The sequence below is a fragment of the Haematobia irritans genome, chromosome 2 (assembly GCF_050003625.1).
Source record: "Haematobia irritans isolate KBUSLIRL chromosome 2, ASM5000362v1, whole genome shotgun sequence".
Classification (NCBI taxonomy): Eukaryota; Metazoa; Arthropoda; class Insecta; order Diptera; family Muscidae; genus Haematobia; species Haematobia irritans.
This window is the reverse complement of record NC_134398.1, coordinates 166,254,047-166,268,218: the sequence shown is the minus strand read 5'-3', so window position 1 is coordinate 166,268,218 and position 14,172 is coordinate 166,254,047.

Genomic DNA, 14,172 nt, shown 5'->3' with positions numbered 1-14,172 from the left:
GGACTTCAATTCGTGACCACCCCCAAAAAATCGAAAAATCCACCCAAACCTAAAAAAATTTAAATTTTTATATGAAAAACTTCTTTTGCCAATATCTCCTTAAATATGCGTCCTAGAGCGAAAAGGACTTTAATTCGTGACCACCCCGAAAAAATTGAAAAATCCACCCAAACCTAAAAAAATTTAAATTTTTATATGAAAAACTTCTTTTGCCAATATCTCCTTAAATATGCGTCCTAGAGCGAAAAGGACTTCAATTCGTGACCACCCCCAAAAAATCGAAAAATCCACCCAAAACCTAAAAAAATTTAAATTTTTATATAAAAAACTTCTTTTGCCCATATCTCCTTAAATATGCGTCCTAGAGCGAAAAGGACTTTAATTCGTGACCACCCCGAAAAAATTGAAAAATCCACCCAAACCTAAAAAAATTTAAATTTTTATATGAAAAACTTCTTTTGCCAATATCTCCTTAAATATGCGTCCTAGAGCGAAAAGGACTTCAATTCGTGACCACCCCCAAAAAATCGAAAAATCCACCCAAAACCTAAAAAAATTGAAATTTTTATATAAAAAACTTCTTTTGCCCATACCTCCTTAAATATGCGTCCTAGAGCGAAAAGGACTTCAATTCGTGACCACCCCCAAAAAAATGAAAAATCCACCCAAAACCTAAAAAAATTGAAATTTTTATATGAAAAACTTCTTTTGCCCATATCTCCTAAACTAAGCGTCCTAGAGCGAAAAGGACTTTAATTCGTGACCACCCCGAAAAAATTGAAAAATCCACCCAAACCTAAAAAAAATTGAATTTTTTATATGAAAAACTTCTTTTGCCCATATCTCCTTAAATATGCATCCTAGAGCGATAAGGACTTTAATTCGTGACCACCCCGAAAAAATTGAAAAATCCGCCCAAACCTAAAAAAAATTTAAATTTTTATATGAAAAACTTTTTTTGCCCATATCTCCTTAAATATGCGTCCTAGAGCGAAAAGGACTTTAATTCGTGACCACCCCAAAAAATCGAAAAATCCACTCAAACCTAAAAAAAATTTAAATTTTTATATGAAAAACTTCTTTTGCCCATATCTCCTAAACTAAGCGTCCTAGAGCGAAAAGGACTTTAATTCGTGACCACCCCCAAAAAATTGAAAAATCCACCCAAACCTAAAAAAATTGAAATTTTTATATGAAAAACTTCTTTTGCCCATATCTCCTTAAATATGCGTCCTAGAGCGAAAAGGACTTTAATTCGTGACCACCCAAAAAAAAATGTAAAATCCACCCAAAACCTAAAAAAATTGAAATTTTTTATATGAAAAACTTCTTTTGCCCATATCTCCTTAAATATGCGTCCTAGAGCGAAAAGGACTTCAATTCGTGACCACCCCCAAAAAATCGAAAAATCCACCAAAACCTACAAAATTTAAATTTTTATATGAAAAACTTCTTTTGCCCATATCTCCTTAAATATGGGTCCTAGAGCGAAAAGGACTTCAATTCGTGACCACCCCCAAAAAATCGAAAAATCCACCCAAAACCTAGAAAAAATGAAATTTTTATATGAAAACTTCTTTTGCCCATATCTCCTTAAATATGCGTCCTAGAGCGAAAAGGACTTCAATTCGTGACCACCCCCAAAAAATCGAAAAATCCACACAAACCTAAAAAAATTGACATTTTTATATGAAAAACTTCTTTTGCCCATATCTCCTTAAATATGCGTCCTAGAGCGAAAAGGACTTCAATTCGTGACCACCCCCAAAAAAATGAAAAATCCACCCAATACCTAAAAAAATTTAAATTTTTATATGAAAAACTTCTTTTGCCCATATCTCCTAAACTAAGCGTCCTAGAGCGAAAAGGACTTTAATTCGTGACCACCCCGAAAAAATTGAAAAATCCACCCAAACCTAAAAAAACTGAAATTTTTATATGAAAAACTTCTTTTGCCCATATCTCCTTAAATATGCGTCCTAAAGCAAAAAGGACTTCAATTCGTGACCACCCCCAAAAAATCGAAAAATCCACCCAAAACCTAAAAAAATTGAAATTTTTATATGAAAAACTTCTATTGCCCATATCTCCTAAACTAAGCGTCCTAGAGCGAAAAGGACTTTAATTCGTGACCACCCCGAAAAAATTGAAAAATCCACCCAAACCTAAAAAAATTGAAATTTTTATATGAAAAACTTTTTTTGCCCATATCTCCTTAAATATGCGTCCTAGAGCGAAAAGGGCTTCAATTCGTGACCACCCCCAAAAAATCGAAAAATCCACCCAAACCTAAAAAAATTTAAATTTTTATATGAAAAACTTCTTTTGCCCATATCTCCTTAAATATGCGTCCTAGAGCGAAAAGGACTTCAATTCGTGACCACCCCCAAAAAATCTAAAAATCCACCCAAAACCTACAAAAAATGAAATTTTTTATATGAAAAACTTCTTTTGCCCATATCTCCTTAAATATGCGTCCTAGAGCGAAAAGGACTTTAATTCGTGACCACCCCCAAAAAAATGAAAAATCCACCCAAAACCTAAAAAAATTGAAATTTTTATAAGAAAAACTTCTTTTGCCCCTATCTCCTAAACTAAGTGTCCTAGAGCGAAAAGGACTTTAATTCGTGACCACCCCGAAAAAAATGAAAAATCCACCCAAAACCTAAAAAAATTGAAATTTTTATATGAATAACTTCTTTTGCCCATATCTCCTAAACTAAGCGTCCTAGAGCGAAAAGGACTTTAATTTGTGACCACCCCGAAAAAATTGAAAAATCCACCCAAACCTAAAAAAAATTGAAATTTTTATATGAAAAACTTCTTTTGCCCATATCTCCTTAAATATGCGTCCTAGAGCGAAAAGGACTTCAATTCGTGACCACCCCCAAAAAATAGAAAAATCCACCCAAAACCTAAAAAAATTGAAATTTTTATATGAAAAACTTCTTTTGCCCATATCTCCTAAACTAAGCGTCATAGAGCGAAAAGGACTTTAATTCGTGACCACCCCGAAAAAATTGAAAAATCCACCCAAACCTAAAAAAAATTGAAATTTTTATATGAAAAACTTCTTTTGCCCATATCTCCTTAAATATGCGTCCTAGAGCGAAAAGGACTTCACCACAAAATCTAAAAATCCACCCAAAACCTAAAAAAATTGAAATTTTTTATATGAAAAACTTCTTTTGCCCATATCTCCTTAAATATGCGTCCTAGAGCGAAAAGGACTTTAATTCGTGACCACCCCAAAAAAATGTAAAATCCACCCAAAACCTAAAAAAATTGAAATTTTTTATATGAAAATTTTCTTTTGCCCATATCTCCTTAAATATGCGTCCTAGAGCGAAAAGGACTTCAATTCGTGACCACCCCCAAAAATCGAAAAATCCACCCAAAACCTAAAAAACTTGAAATTTTTATATGAAAAACTTCTTTTGCCCATATCTCCTTAAATATGCGTCCTAGAGCGAAAAGGACTTTAATTCGTGACCACCCCCAAAAAAGTGAAAAATCCACCCAAAACCTAAAAAAATTGAAATTTTTATATGAAAAACTTCTTTTGCCCCTATCTCCTAAACTAAGCGCCCTAGAGCGAAAAGGACTTCAATTCGTGACCACCCCCAAAAAATCGAAAAATCCACCCAAAACCTAAAAAAAATTAAATTTTTATATGAAAAACTTCTTTTGCCCATATCTCCTTAAATATGCGTCCTAGAGCGAAAAGGACTTCAATTCGTGACCACCCCCAAAAAATCGAAAAATCCACCCAAAACCTAAAAAAAATGAATTTTTTATATGAAAAACTTCTTTTGCCCATATCTCCTTAAATATGCGTCCTAGAGCGAAAAGGACTTCAATTCGTGACCACCCCCAAAAAAATGAAAAATCCACCCAAAACCTAAAAAAATTGAAATTTTTATATGAAAAACTTCTTTTGCCCATATCTCCTAAACTAAGCGTCCTAGAGCGAAAAGGACTTTAATTCGTGACCACCCCGAAAAAATTGAAAAATCCATCCAAACCTAAAAAAAACTGAAATTTTTATATGAAAAACTTCTTTTGCCCATATCTCCTTAAATATGCGTCCTAGAGCAAAAAGGACTTCAATTCGTGACCACCCCCAAAAAAATGAAAAATCCACCCAAAACCTAAAAAAATTGAAATTTTTATATGAAAAGCTTCTATTGCCCATATCTGCTAAACTAAGCGTCCTAGAGCGAAAAGGACTTTAATTCGTGACCACCCCGAAAAAATTGAAAAATCCACCCAAACCTAAAAAAAATTGAAATTTTTATATGAAAAACTTCTTTTGCCCATATCTCCTTAAATATGCGTCCTAGAGCGAAAAGGACTTTAATTCGTGACCACCCCGAAAAAATTGAAAAATCCACCCAAACCTAAAAAAAATTGAATTTTTTATATAAAAAACTTCTTTTGCGCATATCTTATAAACTAAGCGTCCTAGAGCGAAAAGGACTTTAATTCGTGACCACCCCGAAAAAATTGAAAAATCCACCCAAACCTAAAAAAAATTGAAATTTTTATATGAAAAACTTCTTTTGCTCATATCTCCTTAAATATGCATCCTAGAGCGATAAGGACTTTAATTCGTGACCACCCCGAAAAAATTGAAAAATCCGCCCAAACCTAAAAAAAATTGAAATTTTTATATGAAAAACTTTTTTTGCCCATATCTCCTAAACTAAGCGTCCTAGAGCGAAAAGGACTTTAATTCGTGACCACCCCGAAAAAATTGAAAAATCCACCCAAAACCTAAAAAAATTTAAATTTTTATATGAAAAACTTCTTTTGCTCATATCTCCTTAAATATGCGTCCTAGAGCGAAAATGACTTCAATTCGTGACCACCCCCAAAAAAAAATGAAAAATCCACCCAAAACCTAAAAAAATTGAAATTTTTATATGAAAAACTTCTTTTGCCCATATCTCCTAAACTAAGCGTCCTAGAGCTAAAAGGACTTTAATTCGTGACCACCCCGAAAAAATTGAAAAATCCACCCAAACCTAAAAAAAATTGAAATTTTTATATGAAAAACTTCTTTTGCCCATATCTCCTTAAATATGCGTCCTAGAGCGAAAATGACTTCAATTCGTGACCACCCCAAAAAAAAAAAAAAATGAAAAATCCACCCAAAACCTAAAAAAATTTAAATTTTTATATGAAAAACTTCTTTTGCCCATATCTCCTTAAATATGCGTCCTAGAGCGAAAAGGACTTCAATTTGTCACCACCACCAAAAAAATGAAAAATCCACCCAAAACCTAAAAAAATTGACATTTTTATATGAAAAACTTCTTTTGCCCATATCTCCTAAACTAAGCGTCCTAGAGCGAAAAGGACTTTAATTCGTGACCACCCCGAAAAAATTGAAATATCCACCCAAACCTAAAAAAATGAAATTTTTATATGAAAAACTTCTTTTGCCCATATCTCCTTAAATATGCGTCCTAGAGCGAAAAGGACTTCAATTCGTGACCACCCCCAAAAAATCGAAAAATCCACCCAAAACCTAAAAAACTTGAAATTTTTATATGAAAAACTTCTTATGCCCATATCTCCTTAAATATGCGTCCTAGAGCGAAAAGGACTTTAAGTCGTGACCACCCCCAAAAAAATGAAAACTCCACCCAAAACCCAAAAAAAAATTGAAATTTTTATATGAAAAACTTCTTTTGCCCCTATCTCCTAAACTAAGCGTCCTAGAGCGAAAAGGACTTTAATTCGTGACCACCCCCAAAAAATGAAAAATCCACCCAAAACTTAAAAAAATTGAAATTTTTATATGAAAAACTTCTTTTGCCCATATCTCCTAAACTAAGCGTCCTAGAGCGAAAAGGACTTTAATTCGTGACCACCCCCAAAAAATTGAAAAATCCACCCAAACCTAAAAAAATTTAAATTTTTATATGAAAAACTTCTTTTGCCAATATCTCCTTAAATATGCGTCCTAGAGCGAAAAGGACTTCAATTCGTGACCACCCCCAAAAAATCGAAAAATCCACCCAAAACCTAAAAAAATTGAAATTTTTATATGAAAAACTTCTTTTGCCCATATCTCCTTAAATATGCGTCCTAGAGCGAAAAGGACTTCAATTTGTGACCACCCCCAAAAAAATGAAAAATCCACCCAAAACCTAAAAAAATTGAAATTTTTATATGAAAAACTTCTTTTGCCCATATCTCCTAAACTAAGCGTCCTAGAGCGAAAAGGACTTTAATTCGTGACCACCCCGAAAAAATTGAAAAATCCACCCAAACCTAAAAAAATTGAATTTTTTATATGAAAAATTTCTTTTGCGCATATCTCCTAAACTAAGCGTCCTAGAGCGAAAAGGACTTTAATTCGTGACCACCCCGAAAAAATTGAAAAATCCACCCAAACCTAAAAAAAATTGAAATTTTTATATGAAAAACTTCTTTTGCCCATATCTCCTTAAATATGCATCCTAGAGCGATAAGGACTTTAATTCGTGACCACCCCGAAAAAATTGAAAAATCCGCCCAAACCTTAAAAAAATTGAAATTTTTATATGAAAAACTTTTTTTGCCCATATCTCCTTAAATATGCGTCCTAGAGCGAAAAGGACTTTAATTCGTGACCACCCCAAAAAATCGAAAAATCCACTCAAACCTAAAAAAAATTTAAATTTTTATATGAAAAACTTCTTTTGCCCATATCTCCTAAACTAAGCGTCCTAGAGCGAAAAGGACTTCAATTCGTGACCACCCCAAAAAATCGAAAAATCCACCAAAACCTACAAAATTTAAATTTTTATATGAAAAACTTCTTTTGCCCATATCTCCTTAAATATGCGTCCTAGAGCGAAAAGGACTTCAATTCGTGACCACCCCCAAAAAATCGAAAAATCCACCCAAAACCTAAAAAAAATGAAATTTTTATATGAAAACTTCTTTTGCCCATATCTCCTTAAATATGCGTCCTAGAGCGAAAAGGACTTCAATTCGTGACCACCCCCAAAAAATCGAAAAATCCACACAAACCTAAAAAAATTGAAATTTTTTTATGAAAAACTTCTTTTGCCCATATCTCCTTAAATATGCGTCCTAGAGCGAAAAGGACTTCAATTCGTGACCGCCCCCAAAAAAATGAAAAATCCACCCAATACCTAAAAAAATTGAAATTTTTATATGAAAAACTTCTTTTGCCCATATCTCCTAAACTAAGCGTCCTAGAGCGAAAAGGACTTTAATTCGTGACCACCCCGAAAAAATTGAAAAATCCACCCAAACCTAAAAAAACTGAAATTTTTATATGAAAAACTTCTTTTGCCCATATCTCCTTAAATATGCGTCCTAAAGCAAAAAGGACTTCAATTCGTGACCACCCCCAAAAAATCGAAAAATCCACCCAAAACCTAAAAAAATTGAAATTTTTATATGAAAAACTTCTATTGCCCATATCTCCTAAACTAAGCGTCCTAGAGCGAAAAGGACTTTAATTCGTGACCACCCCGAAAAAATTGAAAAATCCACCCAAACCTAAAAAAATTGAAATTTTTATATGAAAAACTTCTTTTGCGCATATCTCCTAAACTAAGCGTCCTAGAGCGAAAAGGACTTTAATTCGTGACCACCCCGAAAAAATTGAAAAATCCACCCAAACCTAAAAAAAATTGAAATTTTTATATGAAAAACTTTTTTTGCCCATATCTCCTTAAATATGCGTCCTAGAGCGAAAAGGACTTCAATTCGTGACCACCCCCAAAAAATCGAAAAATCCACCCAAACCTAAAAAAAATTTAAATTTTTATATGAAAAACTTCTTTTGCCCATATCTCCTTAAATATGCGTCCTAGAGCGAAAAGGACTTCAATTCGTGACCACCCCCAAAAAATCTAAAAATCCACCCAAAACCTACAAAAAATGAAATTTTTTATATGAAAAACTTCTTTTGCCCATATCTCCTTAAATATGCGTCCTAGAGCGAAAAGGACTTTAATTCGTGACCACCCCCAAAAAAATGAAAAATCCACCCAAAACCTAAAAAAATTGAAATTTTTATAAGAAAAACTTCTTTTGCCCCTATCTCCTAAACTAAGCGTCCTAGAGCGAAAAGGACTTTAATTCGTGACCACCCCGAAAAAAATGAAAAATCCACCCAAAACCTAAAAAAATTGAAATTTTTATATGAATAACTTCTTTTGCCCATATCTCCTAAACTAAGCGTCCTAGAGCGAAAAGGACTTTAATTCGTGACCACCCCGAAAAAATTGAAAAATCCACCCAAACCTAAAAAAAATTGAAATTTTTATATGAAAAACTTCTTTTGCCCATATCTCCTTAAATATGCGTCCTAGAGCGAAAAGGACTTCAATTCGTGACCACCCCCAAAAAATAGAAAAATCCACCCAAAACCTAAAAAAATTGAAATTTTTATATGAAAAACTTCTTTTGCCCATATCTCCTAAACTAAGCGTCCTAGAGCGAAAAGGACTTTAATTCGTGACCACCCCGAAAAAATTGAAAAATCCGCCCAAACCTAAAAAAAATTGAAATTTTTATATGAAAAACTTCTTTTGCCCATATCTCCTTAAATATGCGTCCTAGAGCGAAAAGGACTTCACCAAAAAATCTAAAAATCCACCCAAAACCTAAAAAAATTGCAATTTTATATATGAAAAACTTCTTTTGCCCATATCTCCTTAAATATGCGTCCTAGAGCGAAAAGGACTTTAATTCGTGACCACCCCAAAAAAATGTAAAATCCACCCAAAACCTAAAAAAATTGAAATTTTTTATATGAAAAACTTCTTTTGCCCATATCTCCTTAAATATGCGTCCTAGAGCGAAAAGGACTTCAATTCGTGACCACCCCCAAAAAATCGAAAAATCCACCAAAACCTACAAAATTTAAATTTTTATATGAAAAACTTCTTTTGCCCATATCTCCTTAAATATGCGTCCTAGAGCGAAAAGGACTTCAATTCGTGACCACCCCCAAAAAATCGAAAAATCCACCCAAAACCTAAAAAAAATGAAATTTTTATATGAAAACTTCTTTTGCCCATATCTCCTTAAATATGCGTCCTAGAGCGAAAAGGACTTCAATTCGTGACCACCCCCAAAAAATCAAAAAATCCACACAAACCTAAAAAAATTGAAATTTTTATATGAAAAACTTCTTTTGCCAATATCTCCTTAAATATGCGTCCTAGAGCGAAAAGGACTTCAATTCGTGACCACCCCCAAAAAATCGAAAAATCCACCCAAAACTTAAAAAAATTGAAATTTTTATATGAAAAAATTCCTTTGGCCATATCTCCTAAACTAAGCGCCCTAGAGCGAAAAGGACTTTAATTCGTGACCACCCCGAAAAAATTGAAAAATCCACCCAAACCTAAAAAAATTTAAATTTTTATATGAAAAACTTCTTTTGCCAATATCTCCTTAAATATGCGTCCTAGAGCGAAAAGGACTTCAATTCGTGACCACCCCCAAAAAATCGAAAAATCCACCCAAAACCTAAAAAAATTGAAATTTTTATATGAAAAACTTCTTTTGCCCATATCTCCTTAAATATGCGTCCTAGAGCGAAAAGGACTTCACCAAAAAATCTAAAAATCCACCCAAAACCTAAAAAAATTAAAATTTTTTATATGGAAAACTTCTTTTGCCCATATCTCCTAAACTAAGCGTCCTAGAGCGAAAAGGACTTCAATTCGTGACCACCCCCAAAAAAATTAAAAATCCACCCAAAACCTAAAAAAATTGAAATTTTTATATGAAAAACTTCTTTTGCCCATATCTCCTAAACTAAGCGTCCTAGAGCGAAAAGGACTTCAATTCGTGACCACCCCCAAAAAATCGAAAAATCCACCCAAAACCTAAAAAAATTGAAATTTTTATATGAAAAACTTTTTTTGCCCATATCTCCTTAAATATGCGTCCTAGAGCGAAAAGGACTTTAATTCGTGACCACCCCAAAAAATCGAAAAATCCACTCAAACCTAAAAAAATTTAAATTTTTATATGAAAAACTTCTTTTGCCCATATCTCCTAAACTAAGCGTCCTAGAGCGAAAAGGACTTTAATTCGTGACCACCCCCAAAAAATTGAAAAATCCACCCAAACCTAAAAAAATTGAAATTTTTATATGAAAAACTTCTTTTGCCCATATCTCCTTAAATATGCGTCCTAGAGCGAAAAGGACTTTAATTCGTGACCACCCCAAAAAAAATGTAAAATCCACCCAAAACCTAAAAAAATTGAAATTTTTTATATGAAAAACTTCTTTTGCCCATATCTCCTTAAATATGCGTCCTAGAGCGAAAAGGACTTCAATTCGTGACCACCCCCAAAAAATCGAAAAATCCACCAAAACCTACAAAATTTAAATTTTTATATGAAAAACTTCTTTTGCCCATATCTCCTTAAATATGCGTCCTAGAGCGAAAAGGACTTCAATTCGTGACCACCCCCAAAAAATCGAAAAATCCACCCAAAACCTAAAAAAAATTAAATTTTTATATGAAAACTTCTTTTGCCCATATCTCCTTAAATATGCGTCCTAGAGCGAAAAGGACTTCAATTCGTGACCACCCCCAAAAAAATCGAAAAATCCACACAAACCTAAAAAAATTGAAATTTTTATATGAAAAACTTCTTTTGCCCATATCTCCTTAAATATGCGTCCTAGAGCGAAAAGGACTTCAATTCGTGACCGCCCCCAAAAAAATGAAAAATCCACCCAATACCTAAAAAAATTGAAATTTTTATATGAAAAACTTCTTTTGCCCATATCTCCTAAACTAAGCGTCCTAGAGCGAAAAGGACTTTAACTCGTGACCACCCCGAAAAAATTGAAAAATCCACCCAAACCTAAAAAAACTGAAATTTTTATATGAAAAACTTCTTTTGCCCATATCTCCTTAAATATGCGTCCTAAAGCAAAAAGGACTTCAATTCGTGACCACCCCCAAAAAATCGAAAAATCCACCCAAAACCTAAAAAAATTGAAATTTTTATATGAAAAACTTCTATTGCCCATATCTCCTAAACTAAGCGTCCTAGAGCGAAAAGGACTTTAATTCGTGACCACCCCGAAAAAATTGAAAAATCCACCCAAACCTAAAAAACTTGAAATTTTTATATGAAAAACTTCTTTTGCGCATATCTCCTAAACTAAGCGTCCTAGAGCGAAAAGGACTTTAATTCGTGACCACCCCGAAAAAATTGAAAAATCCACCCAAACCTAAAAAAAAATTGAAATTTTTATATGAAAAACTTCTTTTGCCCATATCTCCTAAACTAAGCGTCCTAGAGCGAAAAGGACTTTAATTCGTGACCACCCCGAAAAAATTGAAAAATCCACCCAAACCTAAAAAAAATTGAATTTTTTATATAAAAAACTTCTTTTGCGCATATCTTATAAACTAAGCGTCCTAGAGCGAAAAGGACTTTAATTCGTGACCACCCCGAAAAAATTGAAAAATCCACCCAAACCTAAAAAAAATTGAAATTTTTATATGAAAAACTTCTTTTGCTCATATCTCCTTAAATATGCATCCTAGAGCGATAAGGACTTTAATTCGTGACCACCCCGAAAAAATTGAAAAATCCGCCCAAACCTAAAAAAAATTGAAATTTTTATATGAAAAACTTTTTTGCCCATATCTCCTAAACTAAGCGTCCTAGAGCGAAAAGGACTTTAATTCGTGACCACCCCGAAAAAATTGAAAAATCCACCCAAAACCTAAAAAAATTTAAATTTTTATATGAAAAACTTCTTTTGCCCATATCTCCTTAAATATGCGTCCTAGAGCGAAAATGACTTCAATTCGTGACCACCCCCAAAAAAAATGAAAAATCCACCCAAAACCTAAAAAAATTTAAATTTTTATATGAAAAACTTCTTTTGCCCATATCTCCTTAAATATGCGTCCTAGAGCGAAAAGGACTTCAATTTGTCACCACCACCAAAAAAATGAAAAATCCACCCAAAACCTAAAAAAATTGAAATTTTTATATGAAAAACTTCTTTTGCCCATATCTCCTAAACTAAGCGTCCTAGAGCGAAAAGGACTTTAATTCGTGACCACCCCGAAAAAATTGAAATATCCACCCAAACCTAAAAAAAATGAAATTTTTATATGAAAAACTTCTTTTGCCCATATCTCCTTAAATATGCGTCCTAGAGCGAAAAGGACTTCAATTCGTGACCACCCCCAAAAAATCGAAAAATCCACCCAAAACCTAAAAAACTTGAAATTTTTATATGAAAAACTTCTTATGCCCATATCTCCTTAAATATGCGTCCTAGAGCGAAAAGGACTTTAAGTCGTGACCACCCCCAAAAAAACGAAAAATCCACCCAAAACCCAAAAAAAAAATGAAATTTTTATATGAAAAACTTCTTTTGCCCCTATCTCCTAAACTAAGCGTCGTAGAGCGAAAAGGACTTTAATTCGTGACCACCCCCAAAAAAACTGAAAAATCCACCCAAAACTTAAAAAAATTGAAATTTTTATATGAAAAACTTCTTTTGCCCATATCTCCTAAACTAAGCGTCCTAGAGCGAAAAGGACTTTAATTCGTGACCACCCCGAAAAAATTGAAAAATCCACCCAAACCTAAAAAAATTAAAATTTTTATATGAAAAACTTCTTTTGCCAATATCTCCTTAAATATGCGTCCTAGAGCGAAAAGGACTTCAATTCGTGACCACCCCCAAAAAATCGAAAAATCCACCCAAAACCTAAAAAAATTGAAATTTTTATATGAAAAACTTCTTTTGCCCATATCTCCTTAAATATGCGTCCTAGAGCGAAAAGGACTTTAATTCGTGACCACCCCGAAAAAATTGAAAAATCCACCCAAACCTAAAAAAAATTGAATTTTTTATATGAAAAATTTCTTTTGCGCATATCTCCTAAACTAAGCGTCCTAGAGCGAAAAGGACTTTAATTCGTGACCACCCCGAAAAAATTGAAAAATCCACCCAAACCTAAAAAAAATTGAAATTTTTATATGAAAAACTTCTTTTGCCCATATCTCCTTAAATATGCATCCTAGAGCGATAAGGACTTTAATTCGTGACCACCCCGAAAAAATTGAAAAATCCGCCCAAACCTAAAAAAAATTGAAATTTTTATATGAAAAACTTTTTTTGCCCATATTTCCTTAAACATGCGTCCTAGAGCGAAAAGGACTTTAATTCGTGACCACCCCAAAAAATCGAAAAATCCACTCAAACCTAAAAAAAATTTAAATTTTTATATGAAAAACTTCTTTTGCCCATATCTCCTAAACTAAGCGTCCTAGAGCGAAAAGGACTTTAATTCGTGACCACCCCCAAAAAATTGAAAAATCCACCCAAACCTAAAAAAATTGAAATTTTTATATGAAAAACTTCTTTTGCCCATATCTCCTTAAATATGCGTCCTAGAGCGAAAAGGACTTCAATTCGTGACCGCCCCCAAAAAAATGAAAAATCCACCCAATACCTAAAAAAATTGAAATTTTTATATGAAAAACTTCTTTTGCCCATATCTCCTAAACTAAGCGTCCTAGAGCGAAAAGGACTTCAATTCGTGACCACCCCCAAAAAAAATGAAAAATCCACCCAAAACCTAAAAAAATTTAAATTTTTATATGAAAAACTTCTTTTGCCCATATCTCCTTAAATATGCGTCCTAGAGCGAAAAGGACTTCAATTTGTCACCACCACCAAAAAAATGAAAAATCCACCCAAAACCTAAAAAAATTGAAATTTTTATATGAAAAACTTCTTTTGCCCATATCTCCTAAACTAAGCGTCATAGAGCGAAAAGGACTTTAATTCGTGACCACCCCGAAAAAATTGAAAAATCCACCCAAACCTAAAAAAATTTAAATTTTTATATGAAAAACTTCTTTTGCCAATATCTCCTTAAATATGCGTCCTAGAGCGAAAAGGACTTCAATTCGTGACCACCCCCAAAAAATCGAAAAATCCACCCAAAACCTAAAAAAATTGAAATTTTTATATGAAAAACTTCTTTTGCCCATATCTCCTTAAATATGCGTCCTAGAGCGAAAAGGACTTTAATTCGTGACCACCCCGAAAAAATTGAAAAATCCACCCAAACCTAAAAAAAATTGAATTTTTTATATGAAAAATTTCTTTTGCGCATATCTCCTAAACTAAGC